General features: G+C 42.1%; 1 protein-coding gene and 1 long non-coding RNA gene across 2 annotated transcripts in view; one reads left to right on the forward strand and one right to left on the reverse strand.

The window, feature by feature from the left end:
- LOC124254069 (delta-like protein D) overlaps positions 1-18,353 on the reverse strand; it is a 231,627-nt gene that overhangs the window by 124,814 nt on the left and 88,460 nt on the right. The window lies entirely within an intron of this gene.
- LOC124254070 lies at positions 4,292-4,765 on the forward strand. Its single transcript, XR_006892374.1, has 2 exons — positions 4,292-4,387; positions 4,636-4,765. It is a non-coding gene; the product is annotated as an uncharacterized LOC124254070 (long non-coding RNA).

Consider the following 18,353-nt stretch of genomic DNA (forward strand, 5'->3'; position numbering starts at 1 on the left):
TTTGTGTCTTTACATAGTTCAGCTTACAGTCAGCTGGGTGACAACCAGGCAGCATGGAGGTCCAATACACACTCATCCTAGACTGTGTGAACAGGTTAATAGTTCAGTCTTGGATCCGTTGATTTTGAATTGTTTATTGCTTAACAGTGAGGATTAAACGTTTAACTGTTAAGTCATTTCTCGCACAACAGGTGTTAAATTGTTGAAAAGTGACGTCTGTATTCTTTGAATGAGACTTAAGTCATGGCTACAAGGGTATAATAATGCCTGCGTTCATACGAATTCCACCCCCGGCTTTTGGCCTGAGAAGCTGGTTGATGTTTCCGGATAAATGTAGTATTGACAACATCAGACCTCTTGTCATTAGCAAACTCGGAGAGGAAATAAACGAACTGGGACACATCAACTTTCAAATGATTGTTACTACAAAGCTGGATGTATTCAGAGAACAACTATTGACTGAATCAGCTAATATATATAGGTGTATCCCCAACGTTCTGGAAATAATAAAACGGGAAAGCTAACCTGAGACCAGAATAGATACTGTTATTCTAAATATAGCGCTGGGTGGGGGGACGAGATTCGTGGTGAGAAGAGTTACCTCCCTTGTTGGCGTCCCAATTAGAGATTGTATACACCTTGGTATAACAATGACTACTGTCCGAGACCTCAAGCAGATTGCGAGAGAACGAGGTGTAGTGGGTTACTCCCGAATGAAGAAACCAGTGTTGTTGAGATTACTCAACATACAACCCCCTCCCACGGTAAAACAACTAAAACTCCGAGCGAAAGAGCAAGGGTTGACGGGTTATTCCCGCCTGGGGAAAGCCGGGTTAGTCGCATTATTACACGACCCAGGGGTAAAGCCCCCACACTGTGAAACAACTCAAACAGGAAGCCCGCGATCTGGGGTTAGTAGGTTATTCCCGTATGAGGAAGCCACAGCTAGTCGAACTATTACGTCAGATTAAAGCTATTGATCTACAGTTCGTGCGCACTGAGCGTGCAGTAGGTAACTATCTGAGAGGCTGGCGCATGCATGTTGATAAGAACATAGACATCGCCGACATCAAGCCTCTAGTCGCTGATAAAGTCAATGAGGAACTAAACGATTTGGGGAGTATAAAGTTTAAAATCACAGTGAAAATGTCACTTGATAAACAGCAAAACAGGCCATGGTCAACATCAAGAATAGAGGAGACGATTGCATGAGGTTAGCTATCAGGTCAACCTTGTTTCGAGCTGACACTAATTCGAACAGGCCTTCTAGCTATCCCCAAGACGATGGGCTCAACTGGGATGGTATAGATGAACCCACCCCCATATCCAAGATAACTAAAATAGAAAAACAGAATGATATAGCCATCAACGTCTTTGGGCACGAAGGTAACACAACGATCGTGCACAGGGTCAGTCCAATGTTGGGGGAACAGGGGGGGAACCCCCCTCGCCGCGTGATCAATATATTCATGATCCAGCGAGGTGATAAGTATCACTACACGTGGATAAAACACCTCAGCAGGCTGTTGCACGACCAATCAAAATACGACGGGAACAAACACGTTTGTGAACGAAGCCTACACGGCTTCACACGAGCTGATTTATTAGAATCCCACCGGGAGGATTGCCAAGGTGTGGGGCAGACGGCCATACGAGTCGACATGCCCAAGGAAGGTGACAATATACTAAAATTCGACAACCACAAGAACCACATGCCCGTGCCTTACATCATCTACGCCGACTTCGAAGCCTTGGTCAAACCCGTTGAGGCTGCTGGGGGTACCCCTAACATACAAAAAACACAGGAGCACGAGGCCTGTGGGTTTAGATACGTGGTCGTCCGATGTGATGGGGAAACGAAAGCTCCCGTAGTGTACAGGGGTCCTGACGCGGCTGAAAAGATTCTAAAGTGTTTGCAGGAGGAAGAGAAAACTATTAGGAATGCGCTGCATACAGTCGCTCCCATGCGTATGACTCAAGCCGACCGGCTAGCTCACGGCTGCAGCACTCACTGTCATGTATGTGATAAACCGCTGGACGGCGGTGATAACCCACTGAACGGTGATTCGGTGAGAGATCACTGCCACGTCACTGGTAAGCATAGAGGCGCCACTCACAACACGTGCAACCTCAAGCTCAGAATCAACCCCAAGACAATAAACATCCCCGTGGTCTTCCACAACTTGAGAGGGTACGACTCTCACTTGATCATGCAGGCCATCGCGAAAGTCGACGGCAACCTGACGTGCATCCCCAAAAACATGGAGAGATACATCTCCTTCAGCTTGAATGGCCTGAGGTTCATAGACTCGGTTCAGTTTATCCTGTTGTCACTCGACAGTCTGGTCAAGGCCAACGATACCTTCCCAAACACCGACCGATACACCGACGCCGAGACTCGACCCCTGCTGATGAGGAAGGGCGTGTACCCCTATGAGTACATGGATGGCTGGGCCAAGTTCGCCGAGACCCGACTGCCTCCTATCAACCGATTTTACAGCAACCTGATCGACTCGACAATCACCCAAGATGATTACTCGCACGCGATTAACATATGGAATAAACTGGGCTGTAACAATCTGGGTGACTACCACGACCTGTACTTGAGAACAGACGTACTCCTGCTAGCCAACGTGTTCGAGACGTTTAGGAGGACGTGTTTTAAGCAGTATCAACTCGACCCCGCATGGTACTACACCAGCCCAGGTCTATCTTGGGATGCCTTGCTGAAGAAAACCGGAGTTAAGCTGGAATTGCTCACCGATTACGGAATGCACCTGTTCATTGAGAAAGGCTTGCGAGTTGGGATTTCCATGGCCTCTAAACGCTACACAAAAGCCAACATAACTTGCTGGGTGTGCGGGTGGTAGACGTTGAAAAACTCGTGCCCAACTTAATGAATAAGACCAAGTACATCGTGCACTATCGCAACCTACAGCTGTACCTGTCGTTGAGTATGAGGCTGACCAAAATACACAGGGTGCTCATGTTCAACCAGAGCCCCTGGATGGAGCCCTACATCAGAATGAACATGGACCTGCGAAAGCTGGCCACCAGTGACTTTGAGAAAAACCTCTACAAGCTCATGAACAACTCCGTGTTCGGTAAGACGATGGAGAACCTGAGGAAACGCGTGAGCGTGAAGCTGGTTCTGTCGAAAGAGGAAGACAAGCTCAGGAAACTGATAGCCAGCCCGGCATTCAACCGGAGCAAGATATTCACCGACGACAAATTTCAAAAGCGGCGCCAGGGAACTTCGTCAAACTATAGATGGTTTGGATCAGTCAAAGTTGCATTACCATCTGCTTCAGCAAGATATCAGATGGAATTTCAATCCACCTTCGGCAAGCCATATGGGCTGAGTGTGGGAAAGACTCGTCAGATCTGTTCGAACTGTCGTGAATCCTCTACTTCATGAGTTCAGTCAGCAACTAGATGATGAAATGTACAGAACTCTCCTATGCGAGGTAGAAGCAATTTTGAATTCAAGGCCTCTTACTCCAGTTTCTAGTGATCCTGATGATCTTGATCCACTCACTCCAAATCACCTTCTTATGATGAAATCAAATGTTTTCATTCCCCAACCTGGTGAATTTCAACTTGATGATATTTATGCTCGTTAACGTTGGAGACACATTCAACATTTAGCAAATGTATTTTGGTCACGTTGGACAAAAAGAATATCTTGTCTTGCTACAACAACGTCAAAAATGGAACACTCCAAAGCACAATTTCCAATTGAACGATATTGTGCTCCTGAAAGATGAAACACTTTCCCGAAGTGCTTGGTTGATGTGTCGTGTTACTGGAATTGAGGCTGATAAAAGTGGATATGTCAGGAGTGTCATCCTGAAAACAAAAGACTCTGAGCTGCGAAGACCAGTTCACAAACTTGTTTTACTTCTTCATTCAAACATGTGATTGAAATGTTTGTTTTGTCAGTCTGATTCTTTTCTTGCATTCTTTGTAGTTTTGGGTTGTTAAACACACCGTGAGTATGTTTAAGGGGCCGAATGTGTAAATGCAAGATTTCTTTACATACATTTCAATGTACAAATTCTTTCAAATGAAATTGTTTACTAAGTTGTGACAATTGGTTTGAAGTATTTTATTCATGGTGGTCCAATAATTAAAACACTTAATTAATATCTAAAGTTCATTTCCATTTAAATCCTTATCAGTCAAAAGTGTAAATAATGTGGCCCAGTAAATTTCAATTACCCTGTGGCCTTAACCTTCATGTGTGATGTCAAAGCTCACAGGTCACATCATGACCTCTCCAAGGCTCATGCATTTTGGAGCACATGCTTGCCAGTGTGTATTGGACCTCCATGCTGCCTGGTTGTCACCCAGCTGACTGTAAGCTGAACTATGTAAAGACACATATGTGAGTACTTTACCCTTTCATTGCTAGGTTGTACTATCTCTAAATTACAATGAAATTGTATATATGCCAAAATGTTAATTGGTTGTGCCAAAATTGTTAATATATTTCACACAATTATTTGTAAATTTGTAGTTGTTACTTTTGCAATTTCAATGTATTCACATATCATTCGTATGAAACATTGAATGTTATGTGCTATGAAATTTGTACATTTTCTGAATTTCATCGAAAGCTATTGTTTGTTGTAGTTTTCTGAACCTCATCAGCTCATCAGCAACTTTACTCTTCAAGTGAACGCAATAATATTCATCAAGTCCTCAGCAGCAGCCATTTATTATGAACTGTAATTTCTTAAATATCAATACATTAAACCCTGTTGATGCGAGTATCAGTTTTTGTGTTCTGCATTAACAGGTAACATTACGAACTTTAGATTATGGAAAACAACTAGTTACAATTCAGTAAACTTCAAATTAGTAAGTTCAATTATGTTTAATCTATTCGAGCTTGGATGTATAATTACTTGTTTTTATACATTATGTTTCAGTATATGAAACATGACAACGTAATGATGCCTAAAAAGTAAATTCAAACTATTCAGTTGTGTTTGAATTCTTTGTATGTCCTTGAAATTTCGTATATTGTTTCCTATCTATTAGGTAGTTGAAGGAAATATATGTTTTAGTAACCTCTAAACCATTACATCATATTCAATCAAGGTGCATACGAAGTATTTTAGTATCCATTTCCAAGGAAGAGTACCAGGCACCTACCTCTGTAAAATATCATAATCCCCTTTCTCGCCGACATGCGTTCATTTGCTAAACGCTGTACAAGCCTATGATAATGATTAGCAATTGTTATCAAAACACTTTAAATACTTCTTCTGATTGATACTAAAGGTGGGATCTCTTGTAAGAAAAGCTAACATATGCTCAGTACTGCTAAATTGGTTGAAATAATAGGTACAGTGCGATTTTTAAAAGTACAACACACATGTGCGTCTCTCGCTGAATAAGAGGTGCTTTCTGTTGACGACTGTATGTGGCTCTCGCTGTGAGAAACTGCTAATTACCTGCCCCATAAACACGTCACTCGCTGTGAGGAGCTGATTAATTTCACCCATATATGCGTCTCTCGGCCTTAATGAGTTAAACGATACACGTGGTATAAATACAATGTAATGTAATTTTGTGGACATACTTGCCATCAAGGAACATTGGCTCACGCGAGACTGTGAATATGAACTAAATACCTTGTCAGAGTTTTCTGCTATTACCTATTCGTGTAATTCACAATCAGTCTTTACTAATGGATCTGGTGGCACTGCAATTCTATGTGATGATAAATCCATGTGGAGTGCAAAGGGACTACACACTAATTCACAGTTCTTTGTAGCTGCTGCTATTCATGCTAAGGGTTATCATGACGTCTTCGTCATGTGTTGCCGTCTTCCCTCAACTAACGCATTACACTCAACATACGCTAATGCTTTAGATGAACTTATTGATATGTATGATACTCTAAGTGTCAAGGGGGATAGTAGCATATTAGGTGACTTAAATTCCGACATCCGCCGATCTAAGATGTCTCCTCGTGATAGATTACTCCAAAAAGTAATAGACCATAGACACCTTGTTAGTGTAACACACGACTTACGCAAAACAGGTCCCGGGTACACATATAGAAGCAAAGGCAATGTCAATACATCATTCATTGACTATGCTCTCGTACAATCCCACATGAGTAACTACACCACCCACTATACTTGACCAATGCCACTATAATACTTCCGATCACTTCCCATGCTTTGTCTGTATACAATGTATACTTCACATTCCACCCACTGTACATTCAAGACATGTTCCAAAGTGGCACTCAGCAGACTAAGTACACCTAAAAGATGTAATCGAGAGACGTCGAGACTTCTCTCCTCCATATCTCTTACATGTGATGCCGCCCAACATGCTGCCATAGAAGACTTTAACGCACAACTAAGTGAACGTCTTATGTATGCAAGATCACACTTGAAGCCCTACTGGAAAAACGATGGCTTACATGGACCTCACTATGAAATGAGAGTGGCTAGACGAGAGTGAATAGCTGACAATAGGCCAGGGGGACAAAGTTCAAAATTATACAAATCTGATAAAAATGCTAAAAGGGAATTCAGGCGCCTACATCAAAAATCAAAACGAAAACAGTGTAAAGAAATGCGTACAGAACTAGAACAAACGTGCGATGCTGACATCAATACATTTTATAAACATGTACGTAAACTGAGGCGTAAAAATCAAGTCACTGAAAAACTAGTTTACAAAGGATGTACTGCTGCCTCATCAGCTGACATATGTAAACAATGGGGCGACTACTACTCAGACTTAGCAAAACCCCACCAATCTGACGCATTCGATAAACACTTTGTATCAAAACTTCACTCTGTTATTGATGAAAATGGTTGTACACACGATCAACTTGATGATATCCTATATACAGAAATCAACGGCTCAGAAATCAGATCACATATACACAATCTCAAAAGAAACAAGTCTCCAGGATCTGACGGTATCACAAACGAGCGCTTAATATTTTGAGGAGAGACACTTATAGTCACACTTAAAAACCTATTCAACCATATACTTACATGCCAGTACTATCCACGAGCATTCAGACAAGGTATGATAATATCTGTTTATAAAGGCAAGAACGACAAGCATGATCCCCGTAACTATAGAGGCATAACTCTCACATCGTGCATGTCTAAACTCTTACAGAAAATGATTCTAAGTAGAATAGAAACATACACTCACAATAACCTCCAATCCTTTTCTGATGCTCTACAATTTGGTTTAAAAAAAGAGCATGGAGCAATCATGTCTGTATTCACAGTTTTAGAATGTGTTTTTCCTGCATTTTTAGATAACGAAAAAGCTTTCGACCGTATTTGGCTTGCGGGCCATCTTTGTCAAATTACATGACCTCAGGTTCAAAGGCAAATTAAGGAATGTTCTATTGCACAGCTATACGGACAGTTATGATTATATATCATACAACGGAGAAAGATCTGATGAGTTCCCCATTAAACAAGGTGTTGGGCAAGGTAGAGTTATGTCAGCCTGGTTATTTCTTATTTTCATAAATGACCTTATCTATGAATTAAGGAAAACAAACAATGGCCTCTCCATTCATGGAATATACATACCCTGTGTTTTATTACCAGAGACTCACCTCCAAGCCTCTTAGAGTAAGTCACTTGATTTCTGTAAATCACGCCAGCTCCATAATAACGTAAAATACAAGTTTGGTGAGGCTACAATTGACAACTCTGACTCTGTCAAGTATGGCGGAATAATAATAAACAGTAATTTATCCGTAGAGAAAGAGTCAAGTCTTGATGCTCAAAGGCAAGGCAATGTGTAAATTTCCTTAAGTGGCATTTAGAAGCTGGTATGATGAAATGGAACACTTTTATGGATAGACAACTTCTTTGTTGCAGTAGTAGTTGCGATGTTTCGGTGTAGATCCTAACACCGCTATCAAGCAAATGATACACAACATTTGCACAAGGAGAAATATATACATGGTGGGTATTGGGTTAATACAATGGAAGACGTTGATGTACGATGTGTTGACATGAGACTTGTTGTGGTAGGAAATGATTTAAGCCAGTAAAAAAAGGGTGGGTTATTCTTGATTATGCATCAACCTCTTGATTCTCGAGATTCTCACTGCACAGACTCAAACGCGTTCTAGCATCATGGCTTACAACGCTCAGAAACAATTCGTGACAAACATCAAGGATACCATCGCATGTCTGGTGAATTTACCGACGGCTATAAAGCGATACCAAGACATGTTGCAGAATGCCAGGCCTAAAGTCGACTACATTTTCGGCGTAGGGTTGTACATGGCTCCGAGCAACATTCTGAGGACAACTGAGGATCAATAAAGTGGTGGGATACAATAACGAAATCGTCATCGCCACTGGTGATCAGAAACTAGTCGTGAATCTTGATATTACAGTCAAACCGTCCGACATACTACACCACACCTATGGGCACAGTTGGTCGTTGCAAATCAATGACACGTTGATCGCAAGATGGCGCTAGTGGTTGGCGGGATTGCGGTCGTACTGTGTATTATTTGGTTAAAATGTCCTTAGCGGCAACGTACCCAGGCCCTCCACGGCAGCGACGAACACCCACAGGTTTTGGCCAAGCCAAGTGGCCATTTTCAACAGAAAGCCCAGCAGCCACAAAACGATGCTGCCTAGGATGTTCAGCAGGTTTGCCGGCTAGTTTGGCGAGTGCTTCCCCGAGAGATTTCAGATGTTTTTTGATCCAGACTCTGATGGCACCACAAGGCAGATTAGGGAGGCTTGGTGGTGGAATGCTTCCACTGCCAGTCAGGGAGACGACTAAGGTGGATACAATGAATGCTGGCGATGGTGATTCCTTGTTCCTTCAAAAGAGTTTGGATCCTGCCGGCTAACAAGGTGTCTTTGTTTAAGACTATAACGATGGTTTCATGCACTCAGCTGATTTGCGATCAGAGCGCTTCTTGGTTGGGGGCAAGGGCGGCTTCCAGTTGGGATGATTTCTGGTCTTGCAAGTCGTGCAGTCTTTGTTTGATGTGGCTGATCTCATTGTCGTTGTCGTCCGCTTGTTTAAGTTTTGTTTTCTTGTAAGCTCTGCATTCCTTGTGTACATTTACTTTGGCCATGTTGTTCGCAGGCTCTATACATATGTTTTTTCAGGGTCCCTGATGGGAAATGCAAAACCTGGTAAGGGTTTGTCCCAGTATGTGGCCAATAATTGTTAGAGTCCTTTCGACGGTTCTTGTGCACATTGTGTCTTTCAGATCAAGTTGATTTAAAGCGCTCGCTGTTTCACTGAGCTTGGTGCTTACCATTTGCAGATCTTGTGAATGTTTCGGGTCATGCACCACTGCAATTTCGCAGGTTTAATTCATTGCGGATGAAGTCAACGCCATGTTTTTCTCGTGTGCTGCAGCACCAGAAAATCGTCAAGGAAAAGAGGGACACGCTGTGGAACATCAACCTGTACATGCAGGCCCGATCAATGAAAGGTATTTTGATCGTTCCCGTGGAGGAATACCAGCCGTTTCAAAGAGGCAACGAAACATATTTTAACCCCGTGATCACCAAAGTGGAAGTGGCCAAGGCATGTGGCCTCACCAACAGTGGGACGAGATAAAAAGATGCTCAAGAGCTTGCTGGAAATCATCGCGGCCGTCAAGGATCTTCAACTCAGCAGTGTGACGATAGGGGGATTACCTGACCACCAAGTTCATGCTGTGGCTGGACATCCAATTCACAGACGCATCACCAAGAAATCACCAAGAAGGCGCAAGATGCCGGCAAGTTAAATTTATATTTGTATGTGATTATGGACGCGTAACTTAATATAGACACTTGAAGATTCGTGCAAGCCAGCTATTAAGAATTTTGATCTGCCTCGCGATCCACACTGTGCCATTGTGTGCAGTCAGACAAGTTGCCAAAAACAGTATTTGTGCTGGACATGCTGGAAGGATACTATTAGGAAGTTTTAGACAGACAGCGTGAATGATGAATAACAACGACGTGCATGAAATCGATCCGGGAAGACCCATGCACAGAAGGCGGTGGCTCATGGGCCAATCTGGTGATGCTGACCTCGGATTTCTGTACGTCTCCAATTGACTGTCATGGACAGAACCATCCTGACCTTTAATCTGGTAGGTAGCTACAGCATTTCATGTCAAATTCGCTGGAGTATAACACCCCCATATCTCCGGTCGATCCGCTGCAATATAAGATTGTCCTTGTTGACACTCCATGGTGGGTGGGGAGAGGGGATGCCGAACCACATTACTTACGACATGGCTTCCCAATACCCTGGTTCAAAACGAAGACACATGGATTCTGACAACTCCTCGTCTGACGAGAGTACGCCCTCATGTAGAGGCATTGTACGGGACAGAGCTCCATGCCTGTCTGACATGACTGAAGAACAAATTGTCGAGGAACTCTCCCAGCAGTCCGTCACAGCCGTAAAATGATTCACTTTCAAAAAGGACGGAGTTGTTCAACCAACAAACACCTATCTCTTTACGTTCGCGCGAAGAAAAGATTCCTGACTCGATTAGAGCTGGTTATTGTAACATTGGTGTGGAGGTGTATGGCCCAAATCCACTCCGGTGCTACAACTGCCAAAAGTTTGGACATGGATCCAAGTCCTGTCGTTCCTCTGCTGTTTGTTACCGCTGCAGTGACAAGCATGAGGGCAATGACTGTACTAAGGAAGTGAAGTGCACAAACTGCGGTGGTAACCATATGGCCTCTTCCAAGTTTTGTCCAGTGTGGCAACGCAAACCCGAGATCCTAAAGATCAAGCACAAAGAAAATGTCTCCTTTCATGAAGCTAAGAAGAGGGGTGCAAGTTTAACTGTAGCCCCTTCAACCATCACCTACTCTTCTGCTGTCTCCCGTCCTTCTATCACTACTGCAACTATCTCATGTCAGACTGACCTGACATGGGTCATGTCTTCTCAGCCAACTCAACTCAACACAACTCAGCCCATCCCAGCAACTCCATCTCCAAAGCCAAATGTCAAAACTTCTGAATCACAAACACCAGAACAAATGCCAAAACCAGAAACAGAAACTGCGCGCAAGAAAAAGGGGAAAAAAGAGGCTAGAGAAACTAAAGCAGCTTGAACAACTGCCAAACACAAAACCAAAAGCCACCTCTGCTTCAGAGGTCCCCGTCGAGATCCATAACTCCTTTGGCCCTCTGGATATGGAGGTCACTCCATCTCCACCTGACACCAATAGGAGTTCATCAAACGCTTTCTCACGTTCACGTGACATGTCACCAGTGGAAGCACCATGAATCCACTAAACATGATTCAATGGAATTGCAGAGGACTTAAGAATAATTATAACGAATTACAATTATTGATTCAAGACTTCAAACCATCCGCCTTTTGTTTCCAAGACACCAACCTAAAAAGGACTGATAAATTTGACATCCGTCGGTACAGTTCCTACCACTCCTTTTCCCCTCCCGGTGTAAACGCTACAGGAGGCACTTCTATCCTGGTGAGGCAGGGCATCCTCCATAGCCCTGTTCCAATTAACACCAACCTACAAACTGTTGCTGTCCACATGACTCTGAACACTCTTCACTCTATCTTCCTCCCTCCTCAACTGTCCACCTATCAGATATTCAGAACTTGTATAATCAACCCCCAAAGCCCTGCATAATCATGGGCGACCTGAACGGCCATAACCCTCTATGGGGGAGTACTGATACAAATAATAAGGGAAAGGTCCTTGAAGATTTTCTCTCCAATAATGATCTATGCATCTTCAACGATGGATCAAACACCTATCTCCACCCTGCCACTGGAACATACTCTGCACTTGATCTATCACTTATGGATTCTAATCTCCTAAACGAGTTTGAATGGTCGGTCCACGATGACCTTTGTGGAAGCGACAACTTCCCAACTATTCTTACTCCTATCAGTCCCGCGGATGAACCACCTTCAACAAGATGGAATTTTACCAAGGCCAATTAGCGATTATTCCAAAATCTCTGCTCTGAAAAGCTTATACCGGACAACTTCAGGAATGTTCCTGATCCCATGGAACTATTTTCTGATATCTTAAATACTATTGGAGACGAAACCATTCCTAAGTCCTCTGCAAAGCCGGATATACGGAAACCATGGTTTTATGCAAACTGCAAACAAGCTAGGAAAAATAGGAAGAAGGCGGAAAATACTTCCGTCAACATCCTACTGTGCATAACCTGAATGCCGTTAAAATGACAAATGCCAGGGCAAAACGTACATTTAAACAAACTAAACGCCGGTCATGGAGGAAATATGTGTCCAAAATCAACTCCCGCACACCCATGTCCCAGGTGTGGAACATGATTCAAAAGATTAAGGGAAAAGGATCCAAATCTGGTGTTCGCCATCTCAAAGATGGTGACTCCCTTTTAACCAATAAAGTTGAAATAGCACACAAACTTGGCAAAACTTTGGCCAACCACTCCTCCTCGTCAAACTATAACCCCAAGTTCCAGAAATACCAAATCCAACAAGAAAAGAAATCTGTCAATTTTAACTCTGATAATGGTGAGGATTACAATGAAACGTTTTCTCTCCATGAACTACGTACTGCCCTGGGGCAGGCTTACGACACTACAGCAGGAGCTGATGATATCCATTATCAGCTTCTGAAACACCTTCCTGATTCAAGTTTGGAAACTCTACTCAATATATTTGATGACATTTGGACAACCAGCAACTTTCCTCCTTCGTGGCACAACGCCATTATCATCCCTATGCCAAAACCTGGCCAGGATCATACCGATCCCTCAAACTACCATCCTATATCACTAACTAGCTGTGTTTGTAAAACCATGGAGCGCATGGTCAACAATCGATTAATCTGGTACTGGGAGACCAATTACCTCCTTAGTGACCTCCAATGTGGTTTCCGAAAAACCAAAGTACCATTGACCATCTGGTGCGTCTGGAATCTTTTATCAAAAATTCAATCGTCAACAAACAACATACTGTATCTATCTTCTTCGATTTAGAAAAAGCATATGATACAACGTGGAAACATGGTATCTTAAAAGATTTACATGAATTCGGATTGAGGGGCAGATTACCTCAGTTCGTATCTCAGTTTTTAAACAACAGAAAATTTCAAGTACGGGTAGGTTCCACACTGTCAGATTATTTCCACCAAGTTCAGGGCGTCCCTCAAAGCAGCATCCTGTCTGTCACCCTTTTTAGCATCAAAATTAACAGCCTCACTAACGTCCTGAACAGTTGTGTTGATGGGTCCCTTTTCGTGGACGATTTCAATATTTCATGTCGTGGTAAGAACATGCACGCAATAGAAAGGCATCTACAACTCTGCCCTCACAAAATCCAAAAATGGATGAATGAAAAAGCCAATGAAAAGTTTTCAAAATCCAAAACAAATTGTATTCACTTTTGTCGTAAATACAGACCACACAAGGATCCAGACGTATCTTTAGATGGTACTCCCATCAAGGTAGTAGAAAAGGCCAAATTCCTGGGACTCATCTTCGACCGCCACCTGACATTCTTGCCACACATAAAATATTTGAAAACCAAGTGCTTGAAGGCTCTGGACTTACTAAATACAGAGTGGAGAGGGGATCAGATTACCCTCCTTCAATTGTACAGATCTTTGGTTCGCTCTAAACTAGACTACGGCTCCATTGTTTATGGTGGAGACTGCAAAAGCAATTTAGAAAAATTAGATTCTATCCACCACCAAGGCCTGAGGCTCTGCCTGGGAGGTTTTAGGACCTCTCCGGTAGAAGGTCTATATGCAGAGGCTAACGAACCTTCCCTTGAACAACGCCGCATTAAACTTTCACTGCAGTATATCTCTAAACTACGTTCAAATCAGTCCAATCCAGCATACAATTCTGTTTTCAACCCTCTCTATGAAAACTTGTTTCCTAAACTGCCAAGCCTGGTTCCACCACTTGGAATCAGAATTCAACCACACATATCTGCAGCTAAAATTGATCTCAATAGCATAGCACCTCACCGACTCCTGTCTTCACCACCCTGTTGAATATTCCATCACAAGGGATAAATATTTTAAATCACGAACTATGAAGGATGTTTTTAATAGTATCAGTTCTCATTTAATTATTGCATTTTTAAAAGAATTAGATTTGTTAAATGATTTGTAAATACATAAATATTTTAAGATTGGAAGTTTGAATTAGTAACTGAGATTGTTAGTGGCTGTATCCTCGAGGGTGTGTGTGTGTGTGTGTGTGTGTGTGTGTGTGTGTGTGTGTGTGTGTGTGTGTGTGTGTGTGTGTGTGTGTTGAAGTACTGTAAAATTATTGTCCTCCTGAGAGGGTATGTAAGTCCTAAAACTTTGGAAGTAAATTAAAACGTTCCACTTTTTTAATCATAGAATACCTGTTCTTTTAATGTATGGCTAGATTTGCTAAATTGCTAACGGCTGAAGGGATGGTGTGAATCCAGCTAGGGTCCATGTAGGAAGCAATTGTACTGTAAGTCCCCATGGTCCCTAGTATGTTGATCTACCTTCAGTTGTTGGCTATCTATAGCCGGTTTGTAATTGTGATATTCTAGTTGTTTTACTGTCCTTCATCGACAGGTTTTTACAGTTTACCATTACTTACTATGTATAAAATTAATTGTTCTCGTCACGATATGGCTAAAATATTGCCAATGTGACGTTGAATTTTAACTCACTCACTCCCTTCACCACCCTGGCAGATGGTGAAACCACAGGTCGATCTTACCCTCACTAAATTCAAAAGGTCTGAAACAAATCCCTTGGTGTTCCAGCGGGAATACATCCAGTTACGTTCCAAGTATGACACCCATAGATCCATTTTCACAGACGGTTCCAAGGATGAGGGCCAAGTTGCCAGTGCTACAGTCATTGGATCTAAGACTGTCTCCTCTAGGATTCCCGACAACAGTTCCATTTTCTCTGGCGAGGCCAAAGCTATCTTTCCAGCTTTGACCTATATTAAAGAGCAGAATCATTCCAAAAACGTCATCGTTTTCACAGATTCATTATCTTGCCTTCAGGCACTTCAAAATGTTACATCAAGTCACCCAATCCTTCTGGACATTTTAGAACTTTATAACGACCTCTCTACTGGCCAATGTGACATCGTCCTCTGCTGGTTGCCGGGTCACATCGGCATAGCAGGTAACACAAAAGTCGATGCTGCAGCAAATGCAGCTCTTGACAAGCCCTTATCTCCACTGCTGATCCCGTACAGTGATTTCAAACCCACTATCAAAAGCTATACTCGGGACCTCATGCAAAAACGATGGGACACTCAAGTAGGAAGAAATAAACTGTATGAATTGAAACCAACAATTGGTTATACCTACTTGGGTTTTCAGTCAAGACGTGATGAGGTAATTTTACGACGATGTCGTATTGGCCACAGTCGATTTACTCATGACTATCTGCTGAAAACGGATGGGGATGGACCCCCCATGTGTGTCTCTTGCGATGAGGTTTTCACCATCAAGCATATTTTGCTTGACTGTGTGGATTTATCGTCTGCAAGGGACTCACATTATGATGCAACAAACCTAAAAGATCTGTTCTCCCGCGTGAACTACCTGAGGGAAGTTGATCTGTATCATAAATTGTAACTGTGAAATGTAACTATCATAAATTGTAAATGTGAAATGTCACTAAAAAATTGCCTGCCTTTAAATTTGATGCTATGACTTTTTCTGCTTTTAATGAATATATGTTTTTGAAATAAAACTCATTTCGAGTATGTACTTACAATGTTTATTAATGCAAACTTGTTCTCGTCACTATATGGCTGGAAAAATGCTGATGTGACGCAAAACCCTACTCAACAACTCAACACAATAACATATATCTTAAGTTAGTAATTAATCGCGACCGCGTAATGTAAACTTTCTCTCGATTGGATCACTTACTAACTTAAAGCACTAGCATTGCATGTAAGACAGTGTTGTTAATGATCAATCATTATGATTTTATATCTACAGTATACCAAATCATCAATTTTATATAATTCTGACTTATCACTAATACGTGACGTCTCATCAATTGTAAATATCCCGGACGAAACGATTATGCGTGACGTCATTTATATTTGATCAATTATACAATTATAGCATAACTATTATCTACCAATCTTATATCTATAATTGTATTGTTTATTGCCGATGTATTCATATAAGATATATACGAGACTTTCATGTCACCATTCGACCATGTCGGACGAACACAACATTTTTCTCGTGTTGTAATGTTCGTATTTCACAGGCAATGAACTGGTTCATATCGTAAGCGACGTTCCCCGTCTCATCAATTATTGTCCTTGAGACAGCTCAAGACCAGAACCCGCGACAATTGGCGCCCGAACAGGGACGGGGTTCATCATAACATCGCCGTCAACCAGTGCCAACGAACCAAGAACACCCCCACGATATCATCACGACACCGTCACGGTACAGCTCACCTCGACGTCATCTTCAAGGATTGTCATATACGTGAGATTTACGCTCAGTGATGTCGTGTGTATATATATCAACTTCTATTTGACTGTGATAAGACACTTTACATCTTATATATTCTACACCTTATCTCTGATATCCATATATACATGTGACACTCTAAACAAGACTGTGATATCCGTGATCATCAGTGAGACATTGGGAGACATTCAGCTGCTAAAGTGCATTTTATATGTGACATTCCATTTATATCCATGAATTTGCTATATTCATAGCATTGACATCTGCATTGATTTCATGGATCAGCTGTATTCATACTATTGACATTTGTCTACTGCCATAATATTGCATGAATGCATTGCATTTCGCATAACTGTGCAATATTTACGTAACTTGGCTTCATCATATTAGTTAGATTAGTTCAATTAGTTAGATTAGTTTAGTTAGATTAATTTAGATTAGTTTAGACAAGTTTAGTTATATTTATAAATATACAAGCTACCTATATTGTCTGTAAATACGACAATGCATACTTAAGTATTATATTAATGTGTTGACTTAGTGCAATAGTTGACTGTTTACATTTTTTGGTTTGCTTGTGTGTACGCGTCAGTCATGTTCATTTGCACTAATTATACAGCCATGCAGACGCGTTAACATTTCCGCGTCCGCGTCTGCGTTCGTTAATCTTATAAACTGTTAGGATAATATACTTAGTTTTTTTTCCATTTTCCCCTATCCTATACTGCTTCCCTCGCCCTATCCTATAGGCGATTGCATCCCTTTGCTTCGTATCAACTGGCGTTGTGTTTGTTCCTTATCATGGTGTTGTTTGCTTTTTGCCTTGGGTAAGGTTGTTACTGTTGGCTGCTCAAGTTTGCATTTGCACACTTGTGCAAGTTTTATACTCTCTGCATACCCTTAGCATTTATTACAGGAGTAACTCTTAGAGTTGCGCTTGCTTTTAGCTCTTGCATCACATCTTGGTATACCACACACAGTATCATACACTCTGCAATATCAGAGCATATTCTATCACTGATACATTCATGCTTCCCTCTATGTTTGCTATTCCTTGTTTACTGTTTGTGCACAGTAGATACTTTACCTAGCGTAATAGTATCAGCATAGTTCATATGTTACTACCGTAGTTGCCCTGGTGGGTCTACTCGTGGTTGTATAAACCAGTAAACACTTCACGCATTTCTTTGCTGGTCATTTGTGTTTACATTTCACTCGTTATATCACGGATCGAGGACAACATGGCTCACGGTTGTGAAGATTTGGAGATCAAGTCCGATGGTATTTCCGAAGAGGACGAAGCCAGGATGTTGACCTATCTTCAGGGGACTGGGAAATACACTATTCGCTCCGTACCCGCTTCTTCTACACCACACTCAAGAAACTTCTCCACACCTAGTTTTTCCATCTTATGTCCCTACACCAGGATCGTTTCCTTTCCCTCCTTCAACCTATCCACCTGCACCATGGCCTACACTTCAGCCGCTACCAAGGATTTCAGCCTTCTCAGGTGAAGAGCCAGTGCAGAAAGGGGAGACAACTTTCGAGAACTGGAAGTTTGAGATTCATTGCTTGATGAGGGATGACAGCATTACATCTTCAACTCTTATGCCAGCTGTGAGAAAGTCACTCAGAGGAGATGCCGCTTGTGTGTTTAATTTCCCTAGGAGAATATGCTACAGTCACAGATATTCTACAGCGTTTGGAGGGCCCCTACGGAACCATTATCATGGCGGAACAGCTTCTTAAACAGTTTCATCAGGCAACTCAGAAGGATTCGGAGACAGTGGCTTCATGGGGAATCAGGCTTGAGGACATCCTACAGAGTGTGCACGATAGAGGGTCCTACTTGGATACACAAGCAGGACAGGCCCTG

The sequence above is a fragment of the Haliotis rubra genome, unplaced genomic scaffold (assembly GCF_003918875.1).
Source record: "Haliotis rubra isolate DU_JTF1 unplaced genomic scaffold, ASM391887v1 Scf562, whole genome shotgun sequence".
In the NCBI taxonomy this organism is placed as follows: Eukaryota; Metazoa; Mollusca; class Gastropoda; order Lepetellida; family Haliotidae; genus Haliotis; species Haliotis rubra.